The sequence below is a fragment of the Anomaloglossus baeobatrachus genome, unplaced genomic scaffold (genome assembly GCF_048569485.1).
Source record: "Anomaloglossus baeobatrachus isolate aAnoBae1 unplaced genomic scaffold, aAnoBae1.hap1 Scaffold_294, whole genome shotgun sequence".
In the NCBI taxonomy this organism is placed as follows: Eukaryota; Metazoa; Chordata; class Amphibia; order Anura; family Aromobatidae; genus Anomaloglossus; species Anomaloglossus baeobatrachus.
In genome coordinates, this window is record NW_027442384.1 from 143,174 (window position 1) to 162,774 (window position 19,601).

The 19,601-nt window shown below is 47.7% G+C and overlaps 1 pseudogene; it reads left to right on the plus strand.

Moving 5' to 3' along the window:
• Nucleotides 1-19,158: 19,158 nt before the first annotated feature.
• LOC142267233 (U2 spliceosomal RNA) lies at nt 19,159-19,365 on the plus strand (annotated as a pseudogene).
• Nucleotides 19,366-19,601: the final 236 nt, after the last annotated feature.

Here is a 19,601-nt window from a genome sequence, read left to right on the forward strand (position 1 = left end):
TCACCAACCCCTACCCACGGAGGGGGAACCAACATCCTAGCTGCTCCCTGCCATCGCTCCCGGGATCCCCGTCACCAGCAGTGGTGGTGCCCATTATCACCACGACCTGTGGGTGACGTCACTAACTATCTCCCCAAACAAACCACCCCCTTTTCACTCGTGGGCGAGGAGCGCTGCTCGAGTCCCCGGATCTGGCCCTCCGCTCGAGCCACCGAGCAGCAGCAGCAGCAGAAGTCCCCGAACCCGAGCGTAGCGTGCGTGGCCCCTCTGCCCGCGACACATGCCCTACACACACTGAAGAATACTTACTGCCATTGAGCAGTAGCACAGCTTTCAGACTTTTTGGATGAAACAATGACGTGTCTCCACTCGCTCACATTGTACTTAATGTTACATTTTCCATCAGCACAGGAACATCGCTTGAATACACTAGAGCACCATCTTCAGAAAAGTATGGAGGGAATCTTTTCAGAATTCTAACCTTTTGGAAACCTATTGTCACGCTCTCCGGGTCCCCTGCTCTGCCCCCCGGCTCACCTGCCACGCTCCCCGGCTTCCCTGCTTCGCTCCCCGGCTCCTCTGGCAGACATCCCCCGCTCCACGGTCTCCAGCCTCCACCACCTGCGGTCCCCAGGCGGCCCGTTCCCCACTCCCGGCGCCCGTCGGCAGCCCTGCTCCAGGCCGGCTCCCCTGCTTCCTATACACCGCTCCCTGCCCTGGCTTCTGGCACCCGGGCCTCGCGCATGCGCATTAGGGCGCGCGCGCGGTCATTGACCCTCTCTTAAAGGGCCAGCGTCCACTGACAGGAAATTGAACACACAGGTACAGGGTATAAAGGGGTTTAATGTCCAAGTGGGCGGGGCCTGTTCTTCGTGTTTCCTAAGCTAGGAGTCAGGTCTCCTTGTGTCTCTGTGATATACTTACCTATCTCTCTTCTAGAGCCGCTCCTGCCTCGCCATCCGGTCCTGCCGATTCCCGAACCCCGAACGCTGACTATCTGCCATCCCGTCAGTCCATACCATCTCTGATCCCTGTGGTGACCCGTCCTCTCGCTCCATCGGTTCCGGACTCTGCCTGACATCTCGGCCTCCGAACCTGAGCTCCGTCACCCGGACTACCATCAGTGACTCCGTGGTCCCAGGGACTTCTCCATTCCACTCTTTTGCACGGACTGTCCTGCTACCCGTAGTGCTCCGGCTACCGGACCCCTTGCCTTCATTAAGGTGTTCGGCCCAGTGGATCCACCTCCTGGGTCTGCCCGTCCACCTGGCCCTAACACCTATAGAATCAGTGTTTGTGAAAAAACTGTACGTGATGATATTTTTTCAATATTTTTACTGAGTCCAATGATCAAAAGTATGAAAAAAATCACATCTTTCAAAAATTTTTACCCTTGGAAACCTGTGTTATTATTACTATGCACGAGCCCTAAATTGTCTGAAAAACAACAAATATGCTGGTTGGATAGACCTTGACCCAACAATTCAACGGCCACAATTAAGGAGAAAAGTGCTAAGAGAGTTAAATTTGCCCCTGAAATAACCCATGATACGGGCCAAGGAGGGACACACCATTTTGATCCGAAAATAGCCCAACACCATGAGAGACGGGCAAATCCGTGAAAAGACAAAGTTCCAAGCTACAACTGACGCAGGATCTACAGCACATACGCCCATTGTAATTGTTCATGATTTCCGGCCACTACGCATTTCAGCCTTCAGGGACCTGGTAATTCGAATGCTATGTCCAGGAGTAGAGATGAGCGAACCGGTCCCGGTTTGGCTCGAGGTCGGTTCGCCGAACGGAGCTCCCGTTCGAGTTCGGCTCGTCGAACGTTCGACGAACCGAACTCGAGCCAATAGGAAACAATGGCAGGCAATCACAAACACAGTAAAACACCTAGAAAACACCCTCAAAGGTGTCCAAAAGGTGACAAACAACTCACAACACAACACAAACACATGGGAAAGTGACAAGGACATATACTCATGCGAAAACAAAACAGCTGGACAAGGAAAAAGAGGAGGACACACAGATATAGGCATGGCACGCCATTCTAAAATCATGTAAAACACCGCAAGGTGACTCCAAGCGGAGTCTCCCTTTTTTCCAAAAATTGGGCCCCACACACACCCACCCATTCAGTGGCAGCAGTTGTGCCCCAGTTGTACACTTCACAGCTACATTTGCATCAAGCACATTCAAAAATACGCTATTCTTAACCGTCCCCAGGATGACACCGGGGTAGGTAGCAAAGTCTTTCCTGATCCCAGCTCTGTTCATCTTGGCTTCAAGCACATTCAAAAATACGCCATTCTTATCCGTCCCCAGGATGACACCGGGGTAGGTAGATAAAGTTTTTGCTGACCATGACTTGTTCATCTTGGCTTCTTTTAAAAACACAGCAAGCAAGGGTTACTCCAAGCGGAGTCTCCCTTTTTTCCAAAAATTGGGCCACACAGACACCCACCCCATCAGTGGCAGCACTTGGGCCCTAGTTGCAAACAGGATGTTTTGATTTGCATCAAGCACATTCAAAAATACGCCATAATTAACCGTCCCCAGGATGACACCGGGGTAGGTAGCAAAGTCTTTCCTGATCCCAGCTCTGTTCATCTTGGCTTCTTTTAAAAACACAGCAAGCAAGGGTTACTCCAAGCGGAGTCTCCCTTTTTTCCAAAAATTGGGCCACACAGACACCCACCCCATCAGTGGCAGCACTTGGGCCCTAGTTGCAAACAGGATGTTTTGATTTGCATCAAGCACATTCAAAAATACGCCATAATTAACCGTCCCCAGGATGACACCGGGGTAGGTAGCAAAGTCTTTCCTGATCCCAGCTCTGTTCATCTTGGCTTCTTTTAAAAACACAGCAAGCAAGGGTTACTCCAAGCGGAGTCTCCCTTTTTTCCAAAAATTGGGCCACACAGACACCCACCCCATCAGTGGCAGCACTTGGGCCCTAGTTGCAAACAGGATGTTTTGATTTGCATCAAGCACATTCAAAAATACGCCATTCTTATCCGTCCCCAGGATGACACCGGGGTAGGTAGATAAAGTCTTTGCTGACCCATGACTTGTTCATCTTGGCTTCTTTTAAAAACACAGCAAGCAAGGGTTACTCCAAGCGGAGTCTCCCTTTTTTCCAAAAATTGGGCCACACAGACACCCACCCCATCAGTGGCAGCACTTGGGCCCTAGTTGCAAACAGGATGTTTTGATTTGCATCAAGCACATTCCAAAATTCGCCATAATTAACCGTCCCCAGGATGACACCGGGGTAGGTAGCAAAGTCTTTCCTGATCCCAGCTCTGTTCATCTTGGCTTCTTTTAAAAACACAGCAAGCAAGGGTTACTCCAAGCGGAGTCTCCCTTTTTTCCAAAAATTGGGCCACACAGACACCCACCCCATCAGTGGCAGCACTTGGGCCCTAGTTGCAAACAGGATGTTTTGATTTGCATCAAGCACATTCAAAAATACGCCATAATTAACCGTCCCCAGGATGACACCGGGGTAGGTAGCAAAGTCTTTCCTGATCCCAGCTCTGTTCATCTTGGCTTCTTTTAAAAACACAGCAAGCAAGGGTTACTCCAAGCGGAGTCTCCCTTTTTTCCAAAAATTGGGCCACACAGACACCCACCCCATCAGTGGCAGCACTTGGGCCCTAGTTGCAAACAGGATGTTTTGATTTGCATCAAGCACATTCAAAAATACGCCATAATTAACCGTCCCCAGGATGACACCGGGGTAGGTAGCAAAGTCTTTCCTGATCCCAGCTCTGTTCATCTTGGCTTCTTTTAAAAACACAGCAAGCAAGGGTTACTCCAAGCGGAGTCTCCCTTTTTTCCAAAAATTGGGCCCCACACACACCCACCCCTTCAGTGGCAGCAGTTGTGCCCCAGTTGTACACTTCACAGCTACATTTGCATCAAGCACATTCAAAAATACGCTATTCTTAACCGTCCCCAGGATGACACCGGGGTAGGTAGCAAAGTCTTTCCTGATCCCAGCTCTGTTCATCTTGGCTTCTTTTAAAAACACAGCAAGCAAGGGTTACTCCAAGCGGAGTCTCCCTTTTTTCCAAAAATTGGGCCACACAGACACCCACCCCATCAGTGGCAGCACTTGGGCCCTAGTTGCAAACAGGATGTTTTGATTTGCATCAAGCACATTCAAAAATACGCCATAATTAACCGTCCCCAGGATGACACCGGGGTAGGTAGCAAAGTCTTTCCTGATCCCAGCTCTGTTCATCTTGGCTTCTTTTAAAAACACAGCAAGCAAGGGTTACTCCAAGCGGAGTCTCCCTTTTTTCCAAAAATTGGGCCACACAGACACCCACCCCATCAGTGGCAGCACTTGGGCCCTAGTTGCAAACAGGATGTTTTGATTTGCATCAAGCACATTAAAAAATACGCCATAATTAACCGTCCCCAGGATGACACCGGGGTAGGTAGCAAAGTCTTTCCTGATCCCAGCTCTGTTCATCTTGGCTTCTTTTAAAAACACAGCAAGCAAGGGTTACTCCAAGCGGAGTCTCCCTTTTTTCCAAAAATTGGGCCCCACACACACCCACCCCTTCAGTGGCAGCAGTTGTGCCCCAGTTGTACACTTCACAGCTACATTTGCATCAAGCACATTCAAAAATACGCTATTCTTAACCGTCCCCAGGATGACACCGGGGTAGGTAGCAAAGTCTTTCCTGATCCCAGCTCTGTTCATCTTGGCTTCTTTTAAAAACACAGCAAGCAAGGGTTACTCCAAGCGGAGTCTCCCTTTTTTCCAAAAATTGGGCCACACAGACACCCACCCCATCAGTGGCAGCACTTGGGCCCTAGTTGCAAACAGGATGTTTTGATTTGCATCAAGCACATTCAAAAATACGCCATAATTAACCGTCCCCAGGATGACACCGGGGTAGGTAGCAAAGTCTTTCCTGATCCCAGCTCTGTTCATCTTGGCTTCTTTTAAAAACACAGCAAGCAAGGGTTACTCCAAGCGGAGTCTCCCTTTTTTCCAAAAATTGGGCCCCACACACACCCACCCCTTCAGTGGCAGCAGTTGTGCCCCAGTTGTACACTTCACAGCTACATTTGCATCAAGCACATTCAAAAATACGCTATTCTTAACCGTCCCCAGGATGACACCGGGGTAGGTATGTCCAGGAGTAGAGATGAGCGAACCGGTCCCGGTTCGGCTCGAGGTCGGTTCGCCGAACGGAGCTCCCGTTCGAGTTCGGCTCGTCGAACGTTCGACGAACCGAACTCGAGCCAATAGGAAACAATGGCAGGCAATCACAAACACAGTAAAACACCTAGAAAACACCCTCAAAGGTGTCCAAAAGGTGACAAACAACTCACAACACAACACAAACACATGGGAAAGTGACAAGGACATATACTCATGCGAAAACAAAACAGCTGGACAAGGAAAAAGAGGAGGACACACAGATATAGGCATGGCACGCCATTCTAAAATCATGTAAAACACCGCAAGGTGACTCCAAGAGGAGTCTCCCTTTTTTCCAAAAATTGGGCCCCACACACACCCACCCCTTCAGTGGCAGCAGTTGTGCCCCAGTTGTACACTTCACAGCTACATTTGCATCAAGCACATTCAAAAATACGCTATTCTTAACCGTCCCCAGGATGACACCGGGGTAGGTAGCAAAGTCTTTCCTGATCCCAGCTCTGTTCATCTTGGCTTATTTTAAAAACACAGCAAGCAAGGGTTACTCCAAGCGGAGTCTCCCTTTTTTCCAAAAATTGGGCCACACAGACACCCACCCCATCAGTGGCAGCACTTGGGCCCTAGTTGCAAACAGGATGTTTTGATTTGCATCAAGCAAAATCAAAAATACGCCATAATTAACCGTCCCCAGGATGACACCGGGGTAGGTAGCAAAGTCTTTCCTGATCCCAGCTCTGTTCATCTTGGCTTCTTTTAAAAACACAGCAAGCAAGGGTTACTCCAAGCGGAGTCTCCCTTTTTTCCAAAAATTGGGCCACACAGACACCCACCCCATCAGTACTTTACCCTCCACACCAGTCCCAAGCTGGAAGCACTGCAGCACTGCCTCGGCGAAGCGGCAACAGGCTGTGCTGCAGCTAATCTGCATAGGTGACAAACCCCACAATGCAGAAGAGGTGTGGACAGCTCTAAAACAGCATGCAGATCACTGGCTCACACCTCTGAACCTAAAGCCAGGAAAGGTTGTGTGTGACAATGGCCGGAACCTGGTGGCGGCTTTGAGGCGAGGCCAGCTGACACATGTTCCATGCGTGGCCCATGTGCTCAACCTCGTGGTTCAGCGGTTTCTAAACTCATACCCAGAGCTGTCTGATCTGCTGGTAAAAGTTCGCCGCCTGTCTGCACATTTTCGAAAGTCACCTACTGCTTCAGCCGGCCTTGCCGGCTTTCAGCGTCATTTGCATCTTCCGGCTCACAGACTGGTGTGTGATGTCCCCACGCATTGCTGATATGTGCCCGTTCAAGTGTCTCGGGAATTTTCAACAGATCCGTCCGAAGGTGGATGGCCCCTTATTATGTCACGAGGATGGGTCCTTTTTATCGAGATACCAATTTGTGAGTGTTTTTAGGGCATGTTTGAAGTCGTTGGGGTTAGATCCGAAGTCTTTCGGATTGGGGCAGCGAAGGAGGCCTCTATATGCGGCCTACCGGAGGAGACAGTTAAGCAGATTGGTAGGTGGAAGTCGCAGCGCTTTAAGTCGTATGTACGTCCCCAGGTGGTTGTTGGCAATTGAGGGGAAAAGGGGGGGGTATTAGGGTAGCAATGGGGGGGTGAGAGTGTGTGTTTTTTGTCAATTTGGTTTGGTGAGGCAATAAAATGGTGTCGTCTGTACATTTTGTATTGCAGAAGCACCCCCCCTTCCTTCCCTGGTCTGGATCCTTGGCCACTCTTATGTGTATTGGGGAGCCCGACGAGCGGACGCGAGATGGAACGGGAGACAGCTAGGTTTTGAGAAGGACCTGGCTCTCGTGCGATGGCTCGGTGTTCGGGGGTTAGGGTGGAACAGGGTGTTGCAGGAGGTGCATAGATACGCCCGGTTGGACAGACCTCCTGACATCTTAGTGTTGCATGCCGGGGGGAATGATTTGGGTGGGCGTCCTTTTCGAATCTTGATAACGGACATCAAACATGATTTGTTACGGTTATGGGTGTCGTTTCCAGGTCTAACGATAGTCTGGTCGGAGATAGTAGCGAGAAAGAGTTGGCAGAAAGCGCGGTCAGTTGACAGGTTGAACAAGGCGCGGGCGAAGGTTAATAGGGCGATCTCGAAGTTTGTTAGTCGGAACGGGGGTATAGCAATACGGCATGTTGAGTTGGAAAGGACGGAAGAGGAATTTTGGTTGGCTGACGGGGTACACCTTAATGCGGTGGGAACTGACTTATGGGCTCTTGGCTTGCAGGGAGGTATTGAGAGGGCCCTTTGCTTGCGGGGGGTCTCAGGCACTTGAAGGGTTTCAAGGTGCCTTCGTTGTGGTGTTGTTTATTGGTGGGTCCTTGAAGTTGGTTTAAAATTGGTTCGGGGATTCATCCGGGTATGGATCCCCTCATTGGCAGAATTGATGGTCCCCTAGTGATTTTGGGGGGGAACCCCGACGGGGTATGTCGGGGCCCCTGGGGGTGTGGTTGGGGTTGACGGAGGATTAACCCTAACCATTTGGTGCTACTGAGTCAGTGTGGGTAACGGCTGGGAGCAAGTTGAGGTTTTTTATTGCTCGGTTATGGGAATCACCAGGGTTTTGGTAGCTTCAAGGACCTTACCACATTGCAAATTTTATTGGTTATGTATTCTTGTTAATAAAATGGCTGCTATGGCCAAAATTATCCAAAGATAAATTTGTGTCTGTGTAATTACTTTTAAATAAGAAATGGGAATGGAGGTGTGGGGTATGAAAGGAAGACCGGAGTCAACAATTCCAGGGTCAAGCATGTTTATTTGCGTAAGCTTCGTTCCAGGGTAGAAAGGGTAAGAGTGCCTTTCAGAATTCGAAGTGGTCGGACTGTACGGACCACCAAGAACTGCAGGAGAGCTTGAACATCTTCCCATGGATGTGCGACATCCTCCCTCATCAGTTACGTAGGTAAGCAGGTTCTCAGCATTGCAGCCCATTTGTTGTCTTAAGTTAGTTAAGCGGGGTTAACTAACCTGTCAGTTCAGCCTCAGGTCTAAAGCAGAGGCCTGGACTCCACTCCTTACTCCTCACTCCACAACTCTCCTTAAAAACAACTGACTCCTTTTTCCTGCCCCGGGGTCTCCAGACCCTTAGGTGGGCGTTTCCTTCCGTCTGGTCCTGCCCACTGGTGTGCCTGTCTTTCCCTGGGGGAGGTGACTAGGGTTTTCTGGTTGGCTTTGTGTGACTTAGGTGAGGGAAGTTGTTATGCGGGGGCCTATGTGTGACTACCTGCAGTGTCAGGGCGTCACATATGTATGTGTGTATGTCTGCTAAAGGAATCCGCACCGTCATATTTACAAACACAAAATTTTGACTCTATGCACAGAAGAGAGTCATGCTATTTACATGATTTGTGTTTTTTTACCTTTTAAAACTATCATTAAATGTTAAGTTTTAGTTAGGGATTTATGCTTCTGTCTGTCTCTCTCCCAGTCTCTGTCATCTGTCTGTCTCTGTGTGTCTCTATCTCTATCCATGTCTCTCTGTCTCTCTATCTCTGTCTGTCTCTCTGTGTCTGTCTGTCTTTCTCTCTTTGTGGCTGTCTGTTTCTATGTCTGTCTGTCTCTTTTCCAGGTCTGTCTCTTTTCCAGGTCTGTCTCTTTCCCTGTCTGTCTGTCTCTTCCCCTGTCTGTCTCTTCCCCTGTCTGTCTCTTCCCCTGTCTGTCTCTGTATTTCTTTGTCTGTCTCTGTCTGTCTCTTCCCCTGTCTGTCTCTTTCCCTGTCTCTCTCTGCCTGTCTCTCTTTGTCTCTCTCTGTCTGACTCATTCCCCGTTTGTCTCTTTCCCTGTCTATCTCTGTATTTCTTTGTCTGTCTCTATCTGTCTGTCTCTCTCTGTCTGTCTCTTCCCCTGTCTGTCTGTTTCCCTGTCGGTCTGCCTTTTCTCCTGCCTGTCTCTGTATGTTTGTCTTTGTCTGTTTCCCTATCTGCCTCTGTCTCTTTCTCTGTCTCTGTCTGTCTGCCTTTTTTCCCTGTCTATCTCTGTCTGTCTCTTTCCCTGTCTGCCTCTGTCTGTTTGTCTCTGTCTCTTTCCCTGTCTGTCTATGCCTATCTGTCTCTGTCTGTTTGTCTCTCAGTCTGTGTCTGTCTCTCTCTATCTGTCTCCCCACTGACATCATATTATCTCACACATAAGCTTCTTATACTATGAATGTCCTTTGTTCCTATAGCAACCAATCACAGCTGCTATTAATAACTTGCAGCTCCCACCTCCATTCAGTTTAATGGAGGCAGGTTTTTTGGAGAGTAACTGTAAAGGTTAAATATTCCTGTTAAAACATAGTCTACAACGTTCCCTGAGTCACATGAGGTGTCTGCAAAATTTTGTGTTTGTAAATATGACGGTGCGGATTCCTTTAGCAGACATACACACATACATATGTGACGCCCTGACACTGCAGATAGTCACACATAGGCCCCCGCATAACAACTTCCCTCACCTAAGTCACACAAAGCCAACCAGAAAACCCTAGTCACCTCCCCTAGGGAAAGACAGGCACACCAGTGGGCAGGACCAGACGGAAGGAAACGCCCACCTAGGGGTCTGGAGACCCCGGGGCAGGAAAAAGGAGTCAGTTGTTTTTAAGGAGAGTTGTGGAGTGAGGAGTAAGGAGTGGAGTCCAGGCCTCTGCTTTAGACCTGAGGCTGAACTGACAGGTTAGTTAACCCCGCTTAACTAACTTAAGACAACAAATGGGCTGCAATGCTGAGAACCTGCTTACCTACGTAACTGATGAGGGAGGATGTCGCAAATCCATGGGAAGATGTTCAAGCTCTCCTGCAGTTCTTGGTGGTCCGTACAGTCTGACCACTTCGAATTCTGAAAGGCACTCTTACCCTTTCTACCCTGGAACGAAGCTTACGCAAATAAACATGCTTGACCCTGGAATTGTTGACTCCGGTCTTCCTTTCATACCCCACACCTCCATTCCCATTTCTTATTTAAAAGTAATTACACAGACACAAATTTATCTTTGGATAATTTTGGCCATAGCAGACATTTTATTAACAAGAATACATAACCAATTAAATTTGCAATGTGGTAAGGTCCTTGAAGCTACCAAAACCCTGGTGATTCCCATAACCGAGCAATAAAAAACCTCAACTTGCTCCCAGCCGTTACCCACACTGGCTCAGGAGCACCAAATTATAAGGGTTAATCCTCCGTCAACCCCAACCACACCCCCAGGGGCCCCGACATACCCCGTCGGGGTTCCCCCCCAAAATCACCAGGGGACCATCAATTCTGCCAATGAGGGGATCCATACCCGGATGAATCCCCGAACCAATTTTAAACCAACTTCAAGGACCCACCAATAAACAACACCACAACGAAGGCACCTTGAAACCCTTCAAGTGCCTGAGACCCCCCGCAAGCAAAGGGCCCTCTCAATACCTCCCTGCAAGCCAAGAGCCCATAAGTCAGTTCCCACCGCATTAAGGTGTACCCCGTCAGCCAACCAAAATTCCTCTTCCGTCCTTTCCAACTCAACATGCCGTATTGCTATACCCCCGTTCCGACTAACAAACTTCGAGATCGCCCTATTAACCTTCGCCCGCGCCTTGTTCAACCTGTCAACTGACCGCGCTTTCTGCCAACTCTTTCTCGCTACTATCTCTGACCAGACTATCGTTAGACCTGGAAACGACGCCCATAACCGTAACAAATCATGTTTGATGTCCTTTATCAAGATTCGAAAAGGACGCCCACCCAAATCATTCCCCCCGGCATGCAACACTAAGATGTCAGGAGGTCTGTCCAACCGGGCGTATCTATGCACCTCCTGCACCCTAACCCCCGAACACCGAGCCATCGCACGAGAGCCAGGTCCTTCTCAAAACCTAGCTGTCTCCAGTTCCATCTCGCGTCCGCTCGTCGGGCTCCCCAATACACATAAGAGTGGCCAAGGATCCAGACCAGGGAAGGAAGGGGGGGTGCTTCTGCAATACAAAATGTACAGACGACACCATTTTATTGCCTCACCAAACCAAATTGACAAAAAACACACACTCTCACCCCCCCCATTGCTACCCTAATACCCTAATACCCCCCCCTTTTCCCCTCAATTGCCAACAACCACCTGGGGACGTACATACGACTTAAAGCGCTGCGACTTCCACCTACCAATCTGCTTAACTGTCTCCTCCGGTAGGCCGCATATAGAGGCCTCCGTCGCTGCCCCAATCCGAAAGACTTCGGATCTAACCCCAACGACTTCAAACATGCCCTAAAAACACTCACAAATTGGTATCTCGATAAAAAGATATATGTAATAAGGGGCCATCCACCTTCGGACGGATCTGTTGAAAATTCCCGAGACACTTGAACGGGCACATATCAGATGCCACAACCATCCCCAAACGGACTAGTCTACCCACACCTCTCTGATCAGTTTTCGATTTCCTAATCCAAAATTCAACTCCGTTTTCCACTGACATAATGTCACCCCAATCCAAGCCCCCGGGGAACGCCTTACTGGGCGATACCAACTCCCCAACCCGCAGGGCTCCAAAAAACGCCAAAGAAAAGGCTAACTTAAACAAACTCACCTCAAACGGAGATAGACAAACCCCCCACAACGCCCTACCCAGCCGGGTAGGGACCCAGCCCAGCCCAGCTGGGACCCAGTTTGAGCGAGGAACGGAACAAGTCCTTCCCACACCAAGGTTTGCAGGCCCTACCTCAGTCAGGGTTTCACCCACACTCTACAGCTCCGGAATGTCATGCTCTTCAGCCTCCTCCTCCTCCTGCGCATCCTCATCCACTTTACCCTCCACACCAGTCCCAAGCTGGAAGCACTGCAGCACTGCCTCGGCGAAGCGGCAACAGGCTGTGCTGCAGCTAATCTGCATAGGTGACAAACCCCACAATGCAGAAGAGGTGTGGACAGCTCTAAAACAGCATGCAGATCACTGGCTCACACCTCTGAACCTAAAGCCAGGAAAGGTTGTGTGTGACAATGGCCGGAACCTGGTGGCGGCTTTGAGGCGAGGCCAGCTGACACATGTTCCATGCGTGGCCCATGTGCTCAACCTCGTGGTTCAGCGGTTTCTAAACTCATACCCAGAGCTGTCTGATCTGCTGGTAAAAGTTCGCCGCCTGTCTGCACATTTTCGAAAGTCACCTACTGCTTCAGCCGGCCTTGCCGGCTTTCAGCGTCATTTGCATCTTCCGGCTCACAGACTGGTGTGTGATGTCCCCACGCATTGGAATTCAACTCTGCACATGTTGATCAGGATATGTGAGCAGAAGAGGGCAGTTGTTGAGTACCTGCATCACCTAAGCCATCGGGAAATGGGTCAAACTCCACACATAACACCTGAGGAGTGGAGATGGATGTCCGACCTATGTACCATCCTCCAAAACTTTGAGGACTCCACCAAGATGGTGAGCGGCGATGACGCCATTATTAGCGTCACCATACCGCTTCTCTGCCTTCTAAAACGGTCTCTGCTCAAAACCAAACATGATGCATTGCAGGCGGAACACGATGAGTTGGAGCAAGAAACAGTAGTGGGTGTGGGTGATAACACACAGCCCAGCCTCGTCTCATCACAACGTGCAGTGGAGGACTATGACGAGGAGGAAGATGAAGACATGGAGCAACTCTCCGACCAAATTGAGGATATGACATGCATACCAGTCATATGCTCAGTTCAGCGTGGCTGGCCAGAGGACAGGGTAGATGAGGAGGAGGAGGAGGAGAAGGAGGAGGACAGCATGTTCAGTCATCGTGTTGGTCTGGATATTGAAGTGATGGCTGTTAAGAGTCTGGCGCACATGGATGACTTTATGGTAAGCTGCCTGTCTCGTGACCCTCGCGTTAAGAACATCTTGGCCGACAATCATTACTGGTTGGTAACACTGTTAGACCCACGCTACAAGGAGAACTTTATGTCTCTTATTCCCGAGGCGGAGAGGTCAGCCAAAATGCAGCAGTTCTGGAAGGCCATAGTCACGGAAGTAGGCAAAGCATTCCCTTCACAAAACGCTAGCGTCATAATTGTAACACTATTAGTTAAAAGAAAGGGATAAACTGTAAAAAAAACAAAATAAGGCATAACTTTTTTTTAACATCAATTTTTTTTTTTTAGATTTAACCAAAGAATGTGCACATTTGTTATAATAAACAAGTGAAAAATGTTGAAAATCAGTCATCCAAAGGTGTGTGAAAAAAAAATATATATATGGTACCAATAAAAATGTCACTTTGTCCTGCAAAGAATGCAGCCCCCCACATTATTTTTTTCCTCTGTGCGGCCCATACACCCAGCCGAGTTTGAGACCCCCTGCCTTACACTATATAGATATCATGTTCATTCCCCATCTATCTTGCTCAGGAGAGCATCTCCCTCCCCCGGCACCAAGAGCAGCTCATACTGAATTGTTACAATGACTACATTGACACCCCCATACTTTGCACTGACGAGGGGCAAGCACCCCGAAACACCGTGTCTGCAAATTGGGATTCTGATCTGGCTTATATATCCTGAGTCATATTGCAATGGATTGTTGAAAATCCACTTGTGACTTTTAGGATCGCTACTTCCAATAGGTGGCGCTGTGCTAGAGTTTGTCTCCTTTACTGGAGAGACAATTTGTACATTGACTAGTAACACTGCACACAGAAATGCACCTTAATATTCCACTGTTAACCCTTTCCTCCCAGCAGTAACACACAACTCCTCACCTTGATATCATGGTGATTTATGGTCAGAATGACTTCAATGCGATCAGTGATTTCTATTCTAGCTCTGCTCACATAGATTTTATATCCACACTCAACTATAGGCCGTTCTTCATATTTTGGGGGTTTTTAGTCAGATATACTAGTTTGTGCCTGTATAGTATTGGTGTAGATGGGAGTGTAGGGCATGGGTTACATGGCACTGTGGTGGGATACTGATGGGAGGTATTGGTGCTGTGTTTGAGGCTTCTACTGGGTATTTTCCTACAAATACTGGAACAGCTCACTGCTTAGAATGATCCTTCCCAGCTCTATAATATATTATATATACCCCACAATGCAGGCTCACACACACATTTGTCTCAAGTGTGTTGTAGGGACACAGATACAGTCTTGGTCATGTGACTAAAGGCTACTTTACACACTGCGATATCGGTCCTGATATCGCTAGTGTGGGTACCCGCCCCCATCTGTTGCGCGACACGGGCAAATTGCTGCCCATGCTGCACAACACCGAACAGAACCAGTCACACATACTTACCTGCCCGGCGACGTCGCTGTGACCGGCGAACCGCCTCCTTTCTAAGGGGGCGGTTCGTGCGGCGTCACAGCAACGTCACTGAGCGACCGCCCAATAGCAGTGGAGGGGCGGAGATGAGTGGCCGGAACATCCCGCCCACCTCCTTCCTTCCTCATAGCGGCTTTGAGGCAGGTAAGGAGAGGTTCCTCGTTTCTGCGGTGTCACACGGAGCAATGTGTGCTGCCGCAGGAGCGACGAACTACATCGTTACTGCTGCAGTAACGATAATCGAGAATGGAGACCCATGTCACCGATGAGCGATTTTGCACGTTTTTGCAACGATGCAAAATCGCTCATCGGTGTCACACGCAGCAACATCGCTAATGCGGCCGGATGTGCGTCACAAATTCCGTGACCCCAACGACTCCGCATTAGCGATGTCGCAGCGTGTAAAGCCCCCTTTAGTGGGAGTGGTGTACAGGGTCTTAGCAGTAAAGAGTATTCCATATTTCTGCCAGATACCCACAGAGATATTGAAATCTGAAAAAAGAGACTTCTGCTCATTGAAGGTAAGAACTGCTCACATAGCGTTCAACTCCACAGCAAACGTGTGCTCTAGCACTGGCATCTCAGCAGGGATATTCCCCTACTACACATGTGTGTCTGGGTCGCTGTGACAGTTTACAGGACATAACTCAGGGCACCTAGACAGAAGGCAGAGGGACTACTTTCTATTTCTGGTGTAGAGCTTAGTACAATATATATATATATACTATTACATGTGACACATGTATCTTGTATTACCATTATTCGCTGTATATGAACCCCTTTTCTCCGGGCATTATTTGTCTATAGCATTTTTCACGAACCTGAGGCAACTGAGAACCCTTCAGTGAAGGAATTCCACTAACCCTCACAATACCAACCAGGGGCCTCCCTGCAGTAACTCAGGTAGTTGTACCCATTCTCTTTCCGCATTCTATGTGTTCTTCTTCTTTCTTCTTTTTTTTCTTTTTTCTTCTTTTTATTTCTATCATGTAGTTCAGGGGTTTATAGATATATGTCCTGCATCTCATATTTCCTTTAGTGGTGCTTCTTACCCATTCTCATATCATTTACCCTAGTATTTCATGATCCTGAGGCGACTGAGAACCCTTTAATAAAGGAATCCTTTTTCACTTGAATTGTCAAGTGATACTTACCAGTGACTATCACGTAATGTTACAGGTAGTTGCATTTTCTTCCTCTTCTTTCTCTCCTTTCTTCTTTGTCACACGGTCCATTGTGTTATAGCCCACGTGTCATGATAACACTTGTACCATCTTTTCATTTAGATTCCACCTACAATTATTTACCGATTCCAGTTCTGAAATAGGCTTTCATCATCTACTCACTAGAATTCTCAAGTGCATAAGGTACTGAGACATATACATGTTCACACCATTATAAAGAACAAAGTATAAACATTGAGGTTTTTCTCACACCCATGTTCCTGTGTTCTTTGATATGATATGTGTTCATTTCCTTCACTATATAGGATTGCAAGTTTTCCATTTGTACCTTAATGGCAATGACGCTATACAATTGAACACATATCATCCTGTTATCCATATAGGTGTGTATTTACCTGCTTGACTATTTTTGGTTGTTTGATCCAGAATGTTTCTCCAGATAGGTCATGTGGAAATTTTCTTTCCTCAGTACAAATGTTTTCACTATGGCTTTGGAAAAATTTTTTGTATGTGCATCATGGTTATTTGACCCATTGTACTCTCAAGTAGCAATATATTGTACTGTTATGTTGTACTATGTACTAATTACGTGTTTATATGGTTTTGTAACCCTTTATGATCTTAGATAACTTTATCCTTGATAAAGACCTAAAAACAAGGTCGAAACGTTGGATGAATTATCCTTTTGCACAAATAAAGAATTTTCAGCATTCCAAGAGTTCTTTTCTTACGTTATTGATCACTATAGTGTGCCAGAGCTATTTCTATTGAATTGACTCTTATTTTTTCTGAGCACCTGCTATATACACAGTGAGCCAGACATATTCAAGTTTCATTCAGAAGGCAGAGGGAAGCCTTAGCAGCTGAGCCTATATCTTGGCTTGTGAGCATTAGAACAGGCCGGCGATTACAGGGTAACATGAAAAATGTCCAGCTTGCATTATGACTAGAACATGACAATATCCTTTTAAGTACTAACCTATGATGCGTTCCTAAGCAGTTGATGTTATATGTTCTACATTTCATTTTCTGCATACTTTACAAGTAGTAGAATTTGCTTTGATATAGGCAACTGGATTTTCACAATGAAAAGGCAAAGGATAACGCCCGAAAAAGACGCCATACATTATGTCAGTGCCATCACTGACAAACCTGGATTGACCATGAAATACATCAATCCCCTTAAAGGTGAGTTAAAACAAGTTTTAACTAAATTGCCTTAATATTGTCATGCATTAGAATGACTGTCTTAGGTAATGATAAATATTTTCTACAGGAAGAGGAGTGTTTGCTGAAACTGAAATCGAAAAAGGGAGTTTTGTTGCAGAATATCGAGGCGAGCTCACGTATGCACTTACGATGGTAGACAACTACTCGAGATTTATGGTTGTGGTACAAGTCAAAGATCTAATGGCCCATACTGCAGCGAAGGTCTTCCAAGCACACTTATGCAGACCTCATGGCTACTCAGAGAGAGTCCTCACAGATCAAGGCACTGCCTTTGAAGCGGAAATCTTCAAGGACTTCTGCAGCTTTTACCGATGCAGGAAGATGCGCACTACACCCTACCATGCTCAAACCAATGGTTATCAACCTGCTCAGGACTTTACCCCATATTCCAGATGTGGCCTTACAAGTGATTTATAGAGGGTTAACAATACGTTGGGATCACCGGATCTAATCTCCCTTTTTATACACCCTAAAATCTTGTTTGCTTTAGAATAAACAATAACATCATAAAGGTATAGCAGTACCGTTTCAAAGTTTCGGTGTCCCAAGCAGCATTCCATCAGCCTCTGGAAGGTTCCTGGCAAATTGCACAGCTCGAAGCGCATGCTTTTGAACTCGCAGAGACCCATCGGGGTGGCAAAGGCGGTCTTCTCCCGGTCTGCCTCAGCAACGGACACTTGCCAATAGCGACTAGTGAGATCAAGGGTAGAAAAATAATTTGCAGTTCTCAATGCAGCTAGCTATTCCTCAATACAGGGGAGTGGTGCTGTCCTTCTTCTTTAACAGGACCAACGGAGCTGCCCAGAGGCTACAACTGTCACGGATAACCCCAGCCTCCTTCATGTTGCTCAACATGTCCTTGGTACACTGGTAATGTGCAGGTAGTTTTGGCTTATATCTCTCTTTGATGGGTGGGTGTGCACTTGTGGGGATGTAGTGTTTGACCCCTTTTATTCTTCAAAAGTCTAGCGGATGTTTGCTGAAGACTTGCTCGTATTCTTGCACTAGCCTGTAGACCCCCTTCTTGTGATGTGAAGGTGTGGAGTCAGTGCCTACGTGTAATTCCTTACACCACTCCTCTGGCTGACTTGGTGAGCTGTCACTGAATGGGTGGGCTGAAGCAATGGTGGATGCTGCTGTTTGGATAGCATGTGTATCTACTGAGAACAGCTTATCAATGGTGGCAAATCGGAGCAGCTTAATCTCTTGCTCTCCGCAGTTCAACACTCTCATGGGCACTCTTCCCTTCCATATTAATGAATAAAACTATGATGTAAATAGCATATAGATACCCCACAAATGCAGATAAAAGTAGGTTATGGGAAAAGGGGGAAGAGAGAAACAGGAAAATAGTGGAATAAAGTATACCTTCCAGGTGGGAGAGGAAATGGCAGCACAGCCAGTGGAGGTGAAGCAAGGGGAGCCTGCAACTAAAGAGTTGAGAGCGTTATCACATGGTGACTGAGCCTGATTGTAACGGGAGCATAGAGGTGCCGATCCTGTCTTACCTGCGTTGGTGTAGAAGTGGGTGTCCTGTGGTGGAGTCAGCTGTGTGCAGTGGTGGCCGTGGGTTCTTTTATGTGCGACCGTAGTAATAGCTGCGCCCACTTCCTGTATGGGAGTGGAATGCAGTGAGGCTAATGGAACGCACACCTGCGCATTTGTGTTTAACGTCGCGCATGTGCAGAACGGAGAAAAGGCTGCGCTCACTTCCTAATGAAAGGGAGTGAGACGCAGCTGGGAAGGGAAGGGAAAAGATTAGGGTTTGGGGATGATGAAAGGGCTTTCTACGGGCAAGGATGGCAAAGGGTGGCAGTGACGGAAAGTCAGGCAGCCTGTCCTGTCCTGTCCTGTCCGTCCGTCTTTTTGTATCATGAATTGGAAAGACTGCAAGGGGGAGGGGAGGTGCTTGGAGGAGGAGGAGTTATTCAGATTAATTGCAGTGGGCGGCGGCTGCAAAAAGCATCATTCTTCTTGTTTTTGCTCTGCAAAACAGCCTTTTCAAGGGTTGGCTTGGGTGACAAAATGTCTTCTGTAGGCGTGGGTTTGTCTCCCTCTCCCTAAGATGTGTCCGGTATAGGCCAGGGTGCCACTCAAGGCCGTAACCAATTCGGGTTATAGCTTCTCGGCCTTTTGGCTAAGATCAAGTGTAGTTTCGGAGGACGCTACCTTGGTCGGTACTGGAAGGTGCCTGGGATTGCACGTCTGCCGGCCTTGAGGAAGTGTGTGCGCCTTCTGGTGACACATAGCCCTCTTGTGCCTGGACGGTTCCCAGGCAACGGGAGGCGATCACCTTTGTTATTTTGAAGTCCTACTGATAAACAGAAAAAAAAAAAAATTAAATCTGTTCTTATCAGTTTAATATCTGATACGTCCCCTCTCTGGGGACCATATATTAAATGGATTTTTAGAACAAGGAGATGGAAAAAATCTTGCTCTGTCCACTCCACGCATTGACCTGGTATTGCAGTACCTCCAGGACCGGTGCACCCCTTCTTAACCCAGTTTCCAAAAGCAGAACTCAATTCACCTGATTCAAATGAGCCCCATTAGTGAATTGAAAGAAAGCAAAAACTTTATATGCACCTCAATTTGGCCAATTCACTTTTCACACTTTCACCCTTTTTTTTATCTTTCACACCTTTTACTTGCTTTATTGATGCAAAAGCTGTGCCAAATAGCAAACTCATCTCCACTCAACTTGACCAACTCTGCTATGTCCCGTGCAGTA